The following is a 13,274-nucleotide window of genomic DNA, read 5'->3' as shown; positions in this document are numbered from 1 at the left end:
TTAGCTGTCACATTATTATATATTTTAAAAGTGACGGATACAAGATCAGTTGTTGGATGAATTCAGATAGAGCTTTCTTTTTGCTTTTAAGAGAAAACCAGTGTAGATAAATACTTCATTTAAACATAATACTAATACCTTTTCTTTTCTTTTTTTTAATATGAAATTTATTATCAAATTGATTTCCATACAACACCCAGTGCTCATCCCAAAAGGTGCCCTCCTCAGTACCCATCACCCACCCTTCCCTCCCTCCCACCCCCATCAACCCTCAGTTTGTTCTCAGTTTTTAAGAGTCTCTTATGGTTTGCCTCCCTCCCTCTCTAACTTTTCTTTCCCTTCCCCTCCCCCATGAAATATGGCCTTTTGCAGCAATGTGGATGGAACTGGAAAGAGTGTTATGCTAAGTGAAATAAGTCATACAGAGAAAGACAGATACCATATGTTTTCGCTCTTATGTGGATCCTGAGAAACTTAATACCTTTTCTTTGTACACTTGGAGAACTTTGGGCTATACTCATTTCCTCTATTGTTTTCTGTTCTATCACTGTTACTGGTTGGCTTTTGCCTCTTCTATTTGTGTGATAAAAATCAGAGTCACTTGGTTGTCGATGAGTCCATTCCTAAGAGATCCATTCCCCGGATCCAGAACATGGTGGGGAGGCAACAAGGATGTCTGTGAGGAAGCAACCTGGTCATCTCATGGTAAGGTGGCTGCCACATTGGATTACATGCATGCCGCTGCACATTTTTTTAAAGAAAACATATTCTTGAGGTAAAGCAGCATTATTAATTGGGAAAAAAAAAAAAAAAAACCTGCCTAGAACAGTAAGATCTGCTGACAACGTCTTCATTTCTGTAGCTAGTGAATTTATCTTCACACGGCTTTCAAGACCACGTTTAGTGGGTTCAGAAGAGCGAGAACTCCCAAGCAGATATTGCACATTAATTGATCACCCATGTAAATGAATTCCGTGTAGCAGGGCTATGACATAAGATTGGGATTCTGGGTGTTCAAAGCAGACAAACACAAACCTGCAGCTTTTTTTTCTCTGTCTTGGCACAGGGTCACTTTAGTTACTGGTGTGGCCCATAAGAAACTGAAGAACCATCTCCTAAAGCATTTCTAAATTGGGGTCTCTAAATTCTCCACGCTGTCCTGTCTCCTTTTCCAGAGCAGGGAACACGAGGCTAGAGGAGGCACAGTGACCCTGCCCCGCCTCCCTGATTTGCCTGTCATCCCAGAGGGGGCCAGGCAGTGGATAGTTTCTTTTTAAGAAACTGCCAACCTGTTTTCTAGAGTGGCGGGGCCATTTTTCAATTCCCCACAGCGACGCCTGAGTAATCCAGCTTGTTGGTAAGCTGTTTTTCTCTCTGCGTGTGAGGTTTAAACAAAAGAATGAGGCAAGAAATAAGGATAGAGGGCTATTGATCAGAGGGAGAGTCTCTGGTCGTGTTAGAAGGAAAGCCATCCAGATTATCTAGTAGGAATAGACTTGAATAAGTTCAGGAGAAACCATTCTGGTCAGGCTGACGCAGAAGAGATGGAACAAAGAAGGACTTTGTGGAAAGAGACGGAACAATGAGAAAATAGAGAATGTGGATTAGTTCATGTTCTTTTAACCAGTTATTAGTCAGGGGTAGGTGGCCCACTGATCAGCAAGAGTTAAAGATGTGGGTCATAGATGCGCTGGGCCTTGCCCTCAGAATGAAGCCTCTGTCTTGTAGACCTGAGGCAGTAATAATAACAGCAAAAATCACTTAGTCCATCACTATTTTGCAGATGAAGAAAACCGTGGCACATAACTGGCTCACGGTTGCACAGCTAGAAAGTGACTCAAGCCTCTGGCTTCCTTAACCGTTACTCAATACCATCACGACTCATAACTGTAGTGAGGAAAATTCACGTCACCTAAGTTAGCAGTAATTAGATGCAGGACCATACAGAATGTAGTCATCTCCACCCCGAGGAAAGTTCTAGAGTAGATCTGTGTGATAATAGAAGAATAATGTGCTAAAAAAAAAAGAATATGACATGAACTTAAGAGTCAGCTTAGGCCCAGAGAGAGAAATTCCCAGCTGCTGTTGCCCTGTTACTTCTCCTGGCCATTTGGCCTTCGTTCAGTAGAAATCATGCAGTCCCATCGTGCCAGTGTAAACCTGGCCTCCGATGGCTTGAAAGAAAACCCCAGAATCAGAGTTGTCAGGCTAGATAAAACAAGTACTCCCTTTCCTGGTCCCTGAGTAGGAGGGCAGAATCCTCTGGAAAGTAAAACAAAACTGAAAGGGGTGATTGGAGGAACCACCGGCTTTGGAAAAAAAGAAGCAGATGGGATCCAGGGGAACAGAGGGCTTCACTTCGACAGAACCTGTAACTAGTTATCTTGGGCCTCAGACATGCTTTTCTTTTCTTTTCTTTTTTTTTTTTTTTTTTTTTTAACATTTTTATTTATTTTTGAGACAGAGAGAGACAGAGCATGAACAGGGGAGGGGCAGAGAGAGAGGAAGACACAGAATCTGAAACAGGCTCTAGGCTCTGAGCTGTCAGCAGAGAGCCCGACGCGGGGCTCGAACTCATGGACCGTGAGATCATGACCTGCGCCGAAGTTGGACGCTTAACCGACCAAGCCACCCAGGCGCCCCTCCGACATGCTTTTCTATGTCTTTGCTCACTGAAAAAGAACAAGGCGAATTATGATAGATTAGTGTGGTGCTTTCATATGACTCAACAAAACGATAAATGTACTGCAGCTTGATGGACAATTTTCTCTTTTCATCTATCTTTTTCCTCTGTAAGTGTCTGAGATTTCACTTTTGTTTTTGTATCATATCCTTTCTTTCTTAAAAAAAAATTTTTTTTTAACATTTTATTTTATTTTTTGAGAGACAGAGAGAGAGAGAGCTTGAGCAGGGGAGGGGCAGAAAGAGGTGGGGGACGCAGAATCCAAAGCAGGCCCCAGGCTCTGAGCTGTCAGCACAGAGCCCGATGCAGGGGCTCCAGCCCATGAACACGAGATCGAGATCGTGACCAGAGCCAAAGTTGGGCGCTCAACCAACTGAGCCACCCAGGCACCCCAAATATCATATCCTTTTAAATGCATGCTTCTTCACCTGCCTCATCAATTAAACAAATGACTTTGATCCATTTCCTTTGGATTTGCAGTGGTCACCCTGACCTTGAATCCAGCTGTGTTGGTCAGTTCAGGCTGCTGTAACAGAATACGGTAGACTGGATGGCTTATAAGCAACAGAAATTTATTTCTCACAGTTCCGGAGGCCGGGAAGTCCAAGAACAAGGCCCCCGCAGATTTCAGGTCTGGTGAGAACCTGCTTCCTGGCTGCAAACTGCCAACTTCTCACCGTGTCCTCACAGGGCAGAAGGGGCAAGGGAGCTCTCTGGGGTCTCTTTTATAACCGCAGACCTCCCATTGGTGAGGACTTCACCCTCATGATGCAATCACCTCCCAAAGGTTCCACCCCCTACCACCATCGTACTGGGGATCAAGATTCCACATATGAATGTGGGAGGCAGGGGGGAGTGGGGGGGGGGCACACAGACATTCAGTCTATAGCACCAACCAAAGAGTTTTTACAGGTCTCTGCTGGTGAATGCGATGAACTTTTGGCAGAGTTGGATCATAGCAAAAGTTAGCAATCTGCAAGTGACATCAATAAGAGAGCTCAGTACTGTTTTTCTTCTGAGGAAGTCGGGGCCCTCCGAATGGGAGCATGCTACCTATTCTATGCGGCTCAGCACACCTCCATCCTAAACTTCCGAGAACAGAAAGGAGCCGGGCAGGCTGCTGTTGTAGGCCAAAACCAGTTGGCTAGTGGCACCTTCCTGTGGTTTAGCTCTGTCCAACCAGCAGGGCATGCGGGGAGCAGGAGGCTGTCGTGCGTCATTATGATCTCAGATCCTGTCTTGGCTTCAGTTGCATTGCCAGGCTGAAGAGAACGCCCACGCCAGGCCAGGCCAGGCCAGAGGAGCACCGGTTGAAGTTCAGACCGGCTCTGGTCAAGTTCAGGCTGGTTCTGCTCAAAAAAAGACCTTCCCTTTCACGGAGGCTGATTCAAACTGTCTTGCAAAGGACCCGGGCCAAGAATCCAGGGGGTGGGGTGGGGGTGGGGGGCAGGACAGAAACGTTAACTCCATGTTCCTTTTTTTGGGGTACGGGGTCTTTGTTCTCTTCTTTTTTTGGCATGCGCTATCCAGAGAAAATCGTTTTACAAGAAGGGCCCGAGTTTTCTGTTTTTCTTGCTTCCTATTTTGATGTGTCATCCTGGCTGCCTAGGAGGAAATGCTGTCAAAAATTGTACATGCTGTTTCCAACCCTTTATTTCTTAACTCACTTATTATCATCTCGTATCTGGGAGAGAGGCCAGACCAGTCCTGTAGCCCGCGTCAGAGCCCGGAGCTGCTCCCTCCTTCCTGTCTTGGTGCCTTTGCTGTGCCTCTGACGACCCCCCCCCCCGCCCCCTCCCCCCCCCCCCCCCCCCCCCCCCCCCCCCCGGTTGTGCATCTGCTGTTCCTGCCTTGGCTTGATATTCTGTCCACAACCTGTTCCCAGCTGTTTCCCAGCACAGCACCCTGAACGGCATAGATGCGTTTAACTGAACAGCAGTAGCTCTGTGAACTTAACAAAGAACACTGAGCAGTCAGGATCCTTGCATTGCTACATTGGCGCTCCTTTTTGTTAATGCTTGTGATCCCATCGTAATCTTACGGAGGACTTTCCTGTGTCTTTGGCTCTCCGAATAACCTTGTGAAGGCGATAGAGCAGGTATGATGACCTGAACTCTTAGGTGAGAGACAGAGGTTCAAAGAAGGGGAGTGCAAAGCAGAAACTGCGCTTCGATTCTTTTCCCTTATTACAGATGCGAAACCTAGCCCCAACTGAGCACCGTTCTTAGAGACAACCAGATTCACAATTATTTTTTGTATGTTTTTTTAGAGTGACTCCTTGACCAAATAATTTTGAATCGATTGTAACTTTTCACCCTTGCAACTAAGTCCGTTAATCACAAAATGGTAAATCAGAAGGTAGGCACTCTTAGCAGTAAATTATGATTCATCCGTGCTCCTGTGACAGGTAACGTTATTTTATAACTGAGCTAAACTAAAGAAGTTAAGCTTTATTTAATCAATCACTTTAATGAACATGAAAATGGGAACTCTGGAAGTTCTATGTCTTGAATCTTTTACTTCTGAAGATTTCAAGCAATAGCAACTGTCTCGATAGCAAATGTTTGTAAAGATGATTCACTTTTCCTTTCTATCTCAAGGATCTGTCTATGTTTTAATTGCTGTTTTCCATGCCTTTGCTTTTGTTACACCTCAATTGTAATGAGACAATTTTGAAAGGCTGCAGAGAAAAGAGGCAACTCGGTCATCCTCTCGGCTTCACATCAGAAGCCGTTGCCCCTTTCCCCCTGCAGCCGAAAACCCTATTTAACACCATTTCTCTCTCGCATAGCCACAAAGAAGAACATCATCCAGGAAACTGGGGGATGCTAAGACGTGAAAGACGGATATGGCTTTCTGCTCCTAGCCTCAAAAAGAAAAGGTTGTAGCTCATCTTTGCCAGCTTACCTGACTACTTCTAAGCAAAGGAGACAATGAAATATTATTAGTGAGTTCAGTCACATGAAGGTAGGTCATGATCCCTATAGTTCTTGGAGAGATGGAAAAGCTTAAGGGTCTTCACTAGGCATTGACCACAAGTGCCCATCTAGCACTTAGCAGATTCATGTGAGATTTCCTTAAGGCGATCACTTTGAATTGAGTTCTTTAAAAGGCTCCGGGGCTCAGACCCTGGGATGCAGACATTAAATCAGAGCACAGTCCCACGCATGATCTCTTGGATATAAGGAGAAGATTCTGGAATCAGGAATGAGAAGTTGCACACCCGTCTCTAAGTTACTCTGCTTCTCTGTGCCTCAGATTCCTGTCCTATAAAGTGTGGGCATTTGGTTTATATGCTCTCTAAACTCTAAAGGCACTCAAAATCTACTGTATAGATATAGAGTATATACCAATTACCTATATTAATATAATAACTATGGACAAACTATATATACAGTACAATCACATACTAGTAATCTATTGTACAATCTGCTAAAAATTCACAAACATATCTCTCCCTTCACATTGTCCACTAAAGGGCTTAACCATTTTTCTCAAAATTATTTGTATTGTTCTATTTAAGAAGTTATTTCTTAAATAGAAAATTCTATTCAAAGCAGAAGATATGAGCAGACTTGTTTATAGCCCTTAGGCCTTTCCTTTACCAAGAATTTTATCTCCGTATGAGGGAAAGCACAGAATAATTTATTTGTTGCTACTCTACAAAAATATTTGAATGGCTTTTACTAAGAGGCCCAGATTTTTTAAAACAACAACAACAACAACAACAAACCCTAAAACAACTGGAAAAACCTCTTGCATGGTAGAATTGGGAGCAGGGGAGTGAGAATATGGATGTCCTAGGAAAAGCATATTCTTAAAATTCTATTATGTGATTAATTTATCTTTGAGAAAATGAAAGTTATGTCTTCTCTGAGTTATAACAGAGATTATCTTTATGATGACTGGCCTGAGATACTTCTTCCCTTGTATGTACTTTGGAAGGAGGGAAGGAAGGGAGGGAGGGAGGGAGGGAAAGAGGAAAGGAGCGAGGAAGGAGGTGAAGGAAGGAAGGTTGGGGGGGGAGGAAGGGAGGGAGGAAGGGAAGGAGAGAGGGAGGAAGGAAGGAAATAGGAAGGGGGGACAGAAGGGAGGGAGGGCAGAATGGAAAGAGAGAGGGAGGCAAGGAAGAAGTAAGTTTAGTTCTCCTAGGGCTGGGTCCAGCTAAGCAGTGACCTTGATTTCTCCTCTGGCCTAACACCAGAGAACCTCACCTACACAATTCATGCTTTGGGCACTGAGGATTTGGCAGTGAATAAAATAGACACAAAATCATGTTTTTATGGAGCACACATTCTTAGTCTTTAATAAGTAAGCCAGAGTGTCAATTTGGGTGAATTTTCTTCCTGATGTTGTACCGTAGTGCATTTTCCTAGTAGCAAATATTTTAAAATTGTTCTCCTCTTCTAAAAATATACATGATGTAAATCATTTAATAGAGCAGAAAAAAAAGGTTTTGTAATTTAATAAATGAAATGTTTATCGTATTATGATTTTTCACGAGAGTTAATTTATTTTCTTTCTATCAATAAAAGGGTACAGTGGGCTTATATTTGAATTTTGTGTTTTTTTTAAATTCGATATCAAATCTTATCAATAGTACATATTGTGCAATCCTTGTAATAGTTTCTGATTGTATTCATTGAACTGAAATGGGTTTTTTTCCCACAAAAGTAGTTAGGTATAATATTCCTAAGATTATAAAAAAAAAAGTCTGTTAGCTGGAAGTTAGTTTTATGTGATATAAATGCTTCCCTCTCTAGAAGTACTGAATGAATGCTGCTTTCACTTTCAGAGCTCACTAGATGTTGACTACGATCACTTCTTCTCTTCAAATCTCCGTGGCAATTTTTGCCCTAATCATCCTGCACATCAGTGCCTTGGATGCTTTTCCAGTCGCGGTATATGAACACGCTGTTATATTGCCAAATAAGACAGAAACGCTTGTTTCCCAGGACAATGCCCTGTTCCTTATGAACGAGAATATAGGTTTCTAGACAGAGCAATTAAGCACTCAGCTAAGCAGGTAAGGAGAGCGAGTAGAAGAATGGAGTGTTGAACTATGTGACATATGAAGAAATAATTTTGATTTCGCTTATTTTAAGCGGAATGCTCAAATGACTGTGACTCCAGAAGATGTGCTTTATGGATGGAAATTTTCCAGGGAAACCATTTCTCTTTATCTGAAGGATATCCCGGCCCCTCAGGTGAATTGGATTACATGTCAAAACACCCAGAGGTATATATTTATTAAACTTAAAAAAAATGTTTATTTATTTATTTATTTATTTAGAGAGAGCATGAGCACGTATGCACGGGAACAGCGGAGGGGCAGAGAGAGAGGGAGAGGGAATCCCAAGCAGGTTCCATGCTGTCAGCACAAAGCCCACCGCAGCACTTAATCCCACCCACCGTGAGATCATGACCTGAGCCAAGATCGAGAGTTGGACGCTTAACCAACTGAGCCACCGAGGGGCCCAGGAAGATATTTTAAATATCCTCATTGTGCAAAAAATGCTGCAATTCTCTAAAATGTGCATGTTCACCACAGCGACATGATAAATCCTGAATTATCACAGATGTGGCATACGATATTGTTATTTTTATCTTGGCATTTGCTTAAAAAATTTGTGGTTAGATACCATTTAATAATCATTTATAAATGAATAGTTTTATTAAATTTGGAGAAAATATGTAAACAAGATATTTATTGCTAGGATTAGAAGCTAAGGGGAAGAGAATCTCATGGAGTCAAGTAATAAATTAATTTCTGAAGTAGACAGTGGGTTGTATTTGGGAAGTAGCCCAAGGTCTCCATTGAAAGTATCATACTTCGGGGGCATCTGGGTGGCTCAGTTGGTTAAGCGTCCCACTTCGGCTCAGGTCATGATCTCATGGTTTGAGTTCGGGCCCCGCATTGAGCTCGGTGCTGAGAGTTCAGATCCTGGAGGCTGCTTCAGTTTCTGTGTCTCCCTCTCTCTGCCTCTCTCTCTCTCTCTCAAAAAATGAATAAACATTAAAAAAGGAATTATGAAACTTCAATCTTATGGAGTCTTTCTGTTCCAGAATCTACTTCTCAGGCAGAAAGAGCTTACTATGTACATTCTCATGAATCATAAGACCTTATGCTTTGAAACTTAGTGTTTTCCTAGGCTCATAAAGCTAATTTTCTTGAGGAAAAATAATCTAGAGACTTTCTAATATAAAATATTTAATATATATAAGTGCATACTTAATGTATAAATCTTACTGTCTAATAAGGCTTGAAAATTAAATTACTGAGGTACAGGTCACACATTTCTATTTTGGCACTCTCTCTCTCCTGTCAAATCCTCTCTCTTACTCTCTCATACTTTTTCTCCCTCTTTTACCTCAGATTAAGTTTATTAAACATTTATCCGCCATTTTTTTGGTTTTACTAGAGGATTATGAATACCATACTTTTTTTTTAGGATGCCTGGCTCTTCTGACATTTATATAAGGGTTACCAGAAAACAGCTTTTCTTAGCTCTAAAGAGACACAAAGAAGAAAATATTGGGTGACATGATTAAAGACAGTTAATCTCTCCATCCTTCTTGTCCTGAGTTGATGCTGTCTGTGGTGTTTGTAAATTTTCTTTTGTTCCAGAAAAGAGGTCAATAGCTAGACAGTCTTTCTGCATAGAAGTTTTGAAAATTGGGACAACTCCTTTGTTTTTCAACTCATAGTAGGGTTAAGTTCTGGGTTTCCTGTTAATAACAACATACGTTGGGGGTGCCTGGGTGCCTCAGTTGGTTAAAGCATCCCACTTCGGCTCAGGTCATGTTTTCATGGTTCCTGGGTTCAAGCCCCATATGGGGCTCTGTGCTTGTGGTAGGGTCCCCTCCCTAAGGAAAGAAAAAAAAAAAAAACCTCAAGGCAACCTGGCTATCCTCATACATAACATTCCTCACAACCTTGTAACAAGACCTGATCAAACTGCACGTTTGTGTGTTACCATATATGGGAGACAGAGTAGCAAAAAATATATAGAAAACTATGCCATGTGTCATTCAGGGCTCAGTTCCTCCGTGGGAACCCCACTGAGTCATGCCGCCGGGGAATAAAGTTGCTTCCTGGAAAGAAAAGCCTCCGTGTTGCATGTCACGGCTCCCTGGGAGTATCCTGCTACATGCTGACAGCTCAGAGCTTTGATCCTGCTTCAGATTCTTCGTCTCCCTCTCTCTCTGCCCCTCCCCCACTCGTGCTTTGTCTCTCTCTGTCTCTCAAGAATAAATAAGTGTTAAAAAAAATTGAAAACAACAACAACAACAACTACATGTTATTGGGGGCATCTGGATGGCTCAGTCGGTTAAGCGTCTGACTTCAGCTCTGGTCACGAACTCGTGGTGCGTGAGTTCGAGCCCCGCATAGGGCTCTGCGCTGACAGCTCATACTCTCTCTGCCCCTCCCCTGCTTGTGCTCTCTCTCCCTCTCAAAAATAAATAAACATAAAAAAAATTAAAAACAACAACACATGTTGTAAAGTTATGGACTACTCAAAGATCACAATAGCTATGGAAACTAGTGAAGTTTGGGGGAAAGGATGTTACGTATGGTTAGTAAAAAGCTCTGTCACAGCCCTACAGTAGAAGGAATGAATTTTGACAGAAAATGGGTTTGCATTGTCATCCAGGATAGTCACATTGAATTCACTTAATTTTCACTCATTCAGCCATTATTTATCGAGCATCTATGATGTGCCAGATATTATTCTAGAAATAGGAGATACAGCGCTTAGTAAATGAAGGTTATGCCCCCCCCCCCCATGACTTATGAATATTTAGCGAGAGAAGGTAGAGGTAAACAGACTCATTATTATTTAGAATGTTGTGTGGTGATCAGAATAGATATATTTTAGATGTCAAGGTGCCAGGATTTGTTGCCGGATTTGTTGTGGGGGTATGAGAGAAAGGCAAGCGTCAGGGGTGACTCCCATTTTCGGCCTGAGCAAACGGAGACACGGAATTGCCATTTACAGATATACAGAGCACTGAAGGAACAGCAAGTCTGGGATGCCAATTAGGAAGCCAATTTTGTGCACCTTACGTGTAAGCTGCCCTTTCAACATCCAGGCGGAGATGTAAGCCTGCCAGTTGCATATACAAGTCTGGCATGGAAGGACAAAGTCAGGACTGAGATAGAAAACCCAGGGTCAGCACACAGATGATTTTTAGCACCATGATGGTTCACCTATGGAGTGAGTTACAGAAGGGAAGAGACCTAAGGCTTGAGATCTAGGAAACTCCGATGTTTAGACTCAGAAGGGGTGAGGAAGAACCAGCAAAGGAGTGTGAGAAGAGCAGCCATTGAGCAGGAGAAGGAGAAAGCGGGGTCCAATCAGCAGGGTGAAGTGTTTCTGGGAAGAGGGTGTCATTAACTGTGTCAAGTGTTGCAGACAAGTAGGATGACATCAGGTAAGATGTGGAGGTCATCATTGGCATCGGTAAGAGTTGTCAGGTGGGATGATAGAAACGGAAGCTGATTTGAATGCCTCAAGAAAGAATGAGAGAGAACAAGCTGGAAACAGCCAGATGGACAACTCTTTCTATGAGCTTTGCTAGAAGAGGGAGCTGAGCAATGGAGCAGTATTTAGAGGGACATGTGGATTCAGGAGAGGTTTTAAATTTTTTTTTTTTTTTAAGTACTAGAGCACATTTGCATGCCAGTGGAATGATCCAGTAGAGAGGAGACAGCCAATGACCCAGGAGAGTGAATAAGGAATTGCCAGAGCAGTAGCTCCGATGTAAAAAAAAAAAATCATGAAGTTTAACTTATGGCTTTTAATGATGATCTTTTTCATGAATCGTTTTTATATTGGCTTGTAAATTGACTCACACTTAGATTCTCACTACTGTTTGTTTCTGGATGAACTGAAAAAAATACTCTTTTAGGTTATGTTGTTAACTCTAATCACTATGCAGTGCGTTGAATCTCCAGGACATATTTATCTGCTAGCTGCAACTCTGCACCCCTAAATGGTATCCCCAATTCCTCCTTCCCCCAAGCCCCCGGTGATCACCATTCTTCTTCTTTTATGAGTTCAGCTTTGCTAGATTCCACATATAAGTGCTATCATACAGTATTTATCTGTCTCTGTCTAACTTATTGAAATGTTTCAATTAAAATTTCATTTAGATTTGGTCACACACCAGTACAAGCAAGACTCATCGACCTGGCCAAGAACAATTCTATGTCTTGGCAAATATTGGGAACAAAAAGTCATGTAGTCCCCATGACTCCACATGTCCTCCTGAGGGGGGACTTGGTGGCACATTACCATAAGTAATAGGGAGGGGATATGTAAAATGGAGCCCTGCTGTGAGAGTGGTCAATGCTGTGTTTGAGTTTGATCTTGGGGCACCTGGGTGGCTCAGTCGGTTAAGCATCTGACTTCGACTCAGGTCATGATCTCGCGGTTCTTGAGTTCGAACCCTGCATCGGGCGTTGTGCTGACAGCTCAGAGCCTGGAGCCTGCTTTGGATTCTATGTCTCCCTCTCTCTCTGCCCCTCCCCTGCTCATTCTCAATCTCCCTCTCAAAAATAAATAAACATTAAAAAAAGTTTGATCTTCATTACCTCTATAATACCACAATGCTAGAGATTTTTTTTTTTTTTTTAAGTGAGCAATTAAAGAAAATAGCATTTTAGAAAAAAAGTACTCTGGAACAAAATGTAGGCAAAGATCTATTAGAAAGGTTTAATATTCCAGGATTGAGATTTTTTTGGCATATAAGAAAACAAATCATTTTAATATAGATACAAAAGACAGTAAGTTGACTATAATCTGGATACAACTTAATATCAAAAGGATACAAAGATGTTTCCAAACTGTATGAATCAGTTTCATAGAAGTTAAATTCCTTATTATCTTTCAAATCACAAAAATCATCTTTCTGTTTATTTTCTGTACCAGTTCATTTAATTACCCTTTTACAGGTTTAAGGTCAAATCCTAAAATTTCTACGTTAAAGTCTGAGTTTCAAGACTAAAATAACCCTATGGCATAATTTTATACTAAATGGGGGTAGGGAAGTATACTAAATTTTATACTTCAATGGCGATGTGATGTACATATCAGTGTGAACAGCCTTCTTCCTCCCTATATTTTTTCTAAGCATCTTAAATTGTAGCCTCGGAATCTTTTGAGTAGAGAAATTGTCTCCTGGAAGTTCCAGTTAAAATGTAGATATCAGCCAAAAGGAATGATATTGAACCAATGATTTTCAAATGTTTTGATCATATATCCCTACTGGAAAAAAAAATTTTTTTAACGAGTCCTTGGTATGTATATATTTATTTATTTTTGCATTTATAAGTAAAACACAAAAATTCCAAAACCTTTCCTCATAGCTTTGTGGGTTTTGACAATTTCTTTTCATATACAAGTAAACTTTCATATTCTCCTCAAAAATGTGTCTCATACCAGGAATAGAAATGTCAGCTGTTCTTTTTTTTTTTTTTTTTTTGAGACTGTTCGCATTAGTATCATTTTTTAACGCACTTTCTTTGCAAGAATCATTTTAAGCTATTCTATTCTGTAAATGTTGATTTAGTTAAAATGGTAGCCTA

General features: G+C 41.6%; 2 pseudogenes; one reads left to right on the top strand and one right to left on the bottom strand.

Moving 5' to 3' along the window:
* Positions 1-192: 192 nt before the first annotated feature.
* Positions 193-5,659, bottom strand: LOC125939146 (splicing regulator RBM11-like; annotated as a pseudogene).
* Positions 5,660-7,482: 1,823 nt separating this feature from the next.
* Positions 7,483-11,987, top strand: LOC125939145 (pantetheine hydrolase VNN2-like; annotated as a pseudogene).
* The last annotated feature ends 1,287 nt before the right edge of the window (positions 11,988-13,274 follow it).

The sequence above is a fragment of the Panthera uncia genome, assembly GCF_023721935.1.
Source record: "Panthera uncia isolate 11264 chromosome B2 unlocalized genomic scaffold, Puncia_PCG_1.0 HiC_scaffold_24, whole genome shotgun sequence".
NCBI classification, from domain to species: domain Eukaryota; kingdom Metazoa; phylum Chordata; class Mammalia; order Carnivora; family Felidae; genus Panthera; species Panthera uncia.
This window is presented reverse-complemented; position numbering and strand designations above follow the sequence as displayed.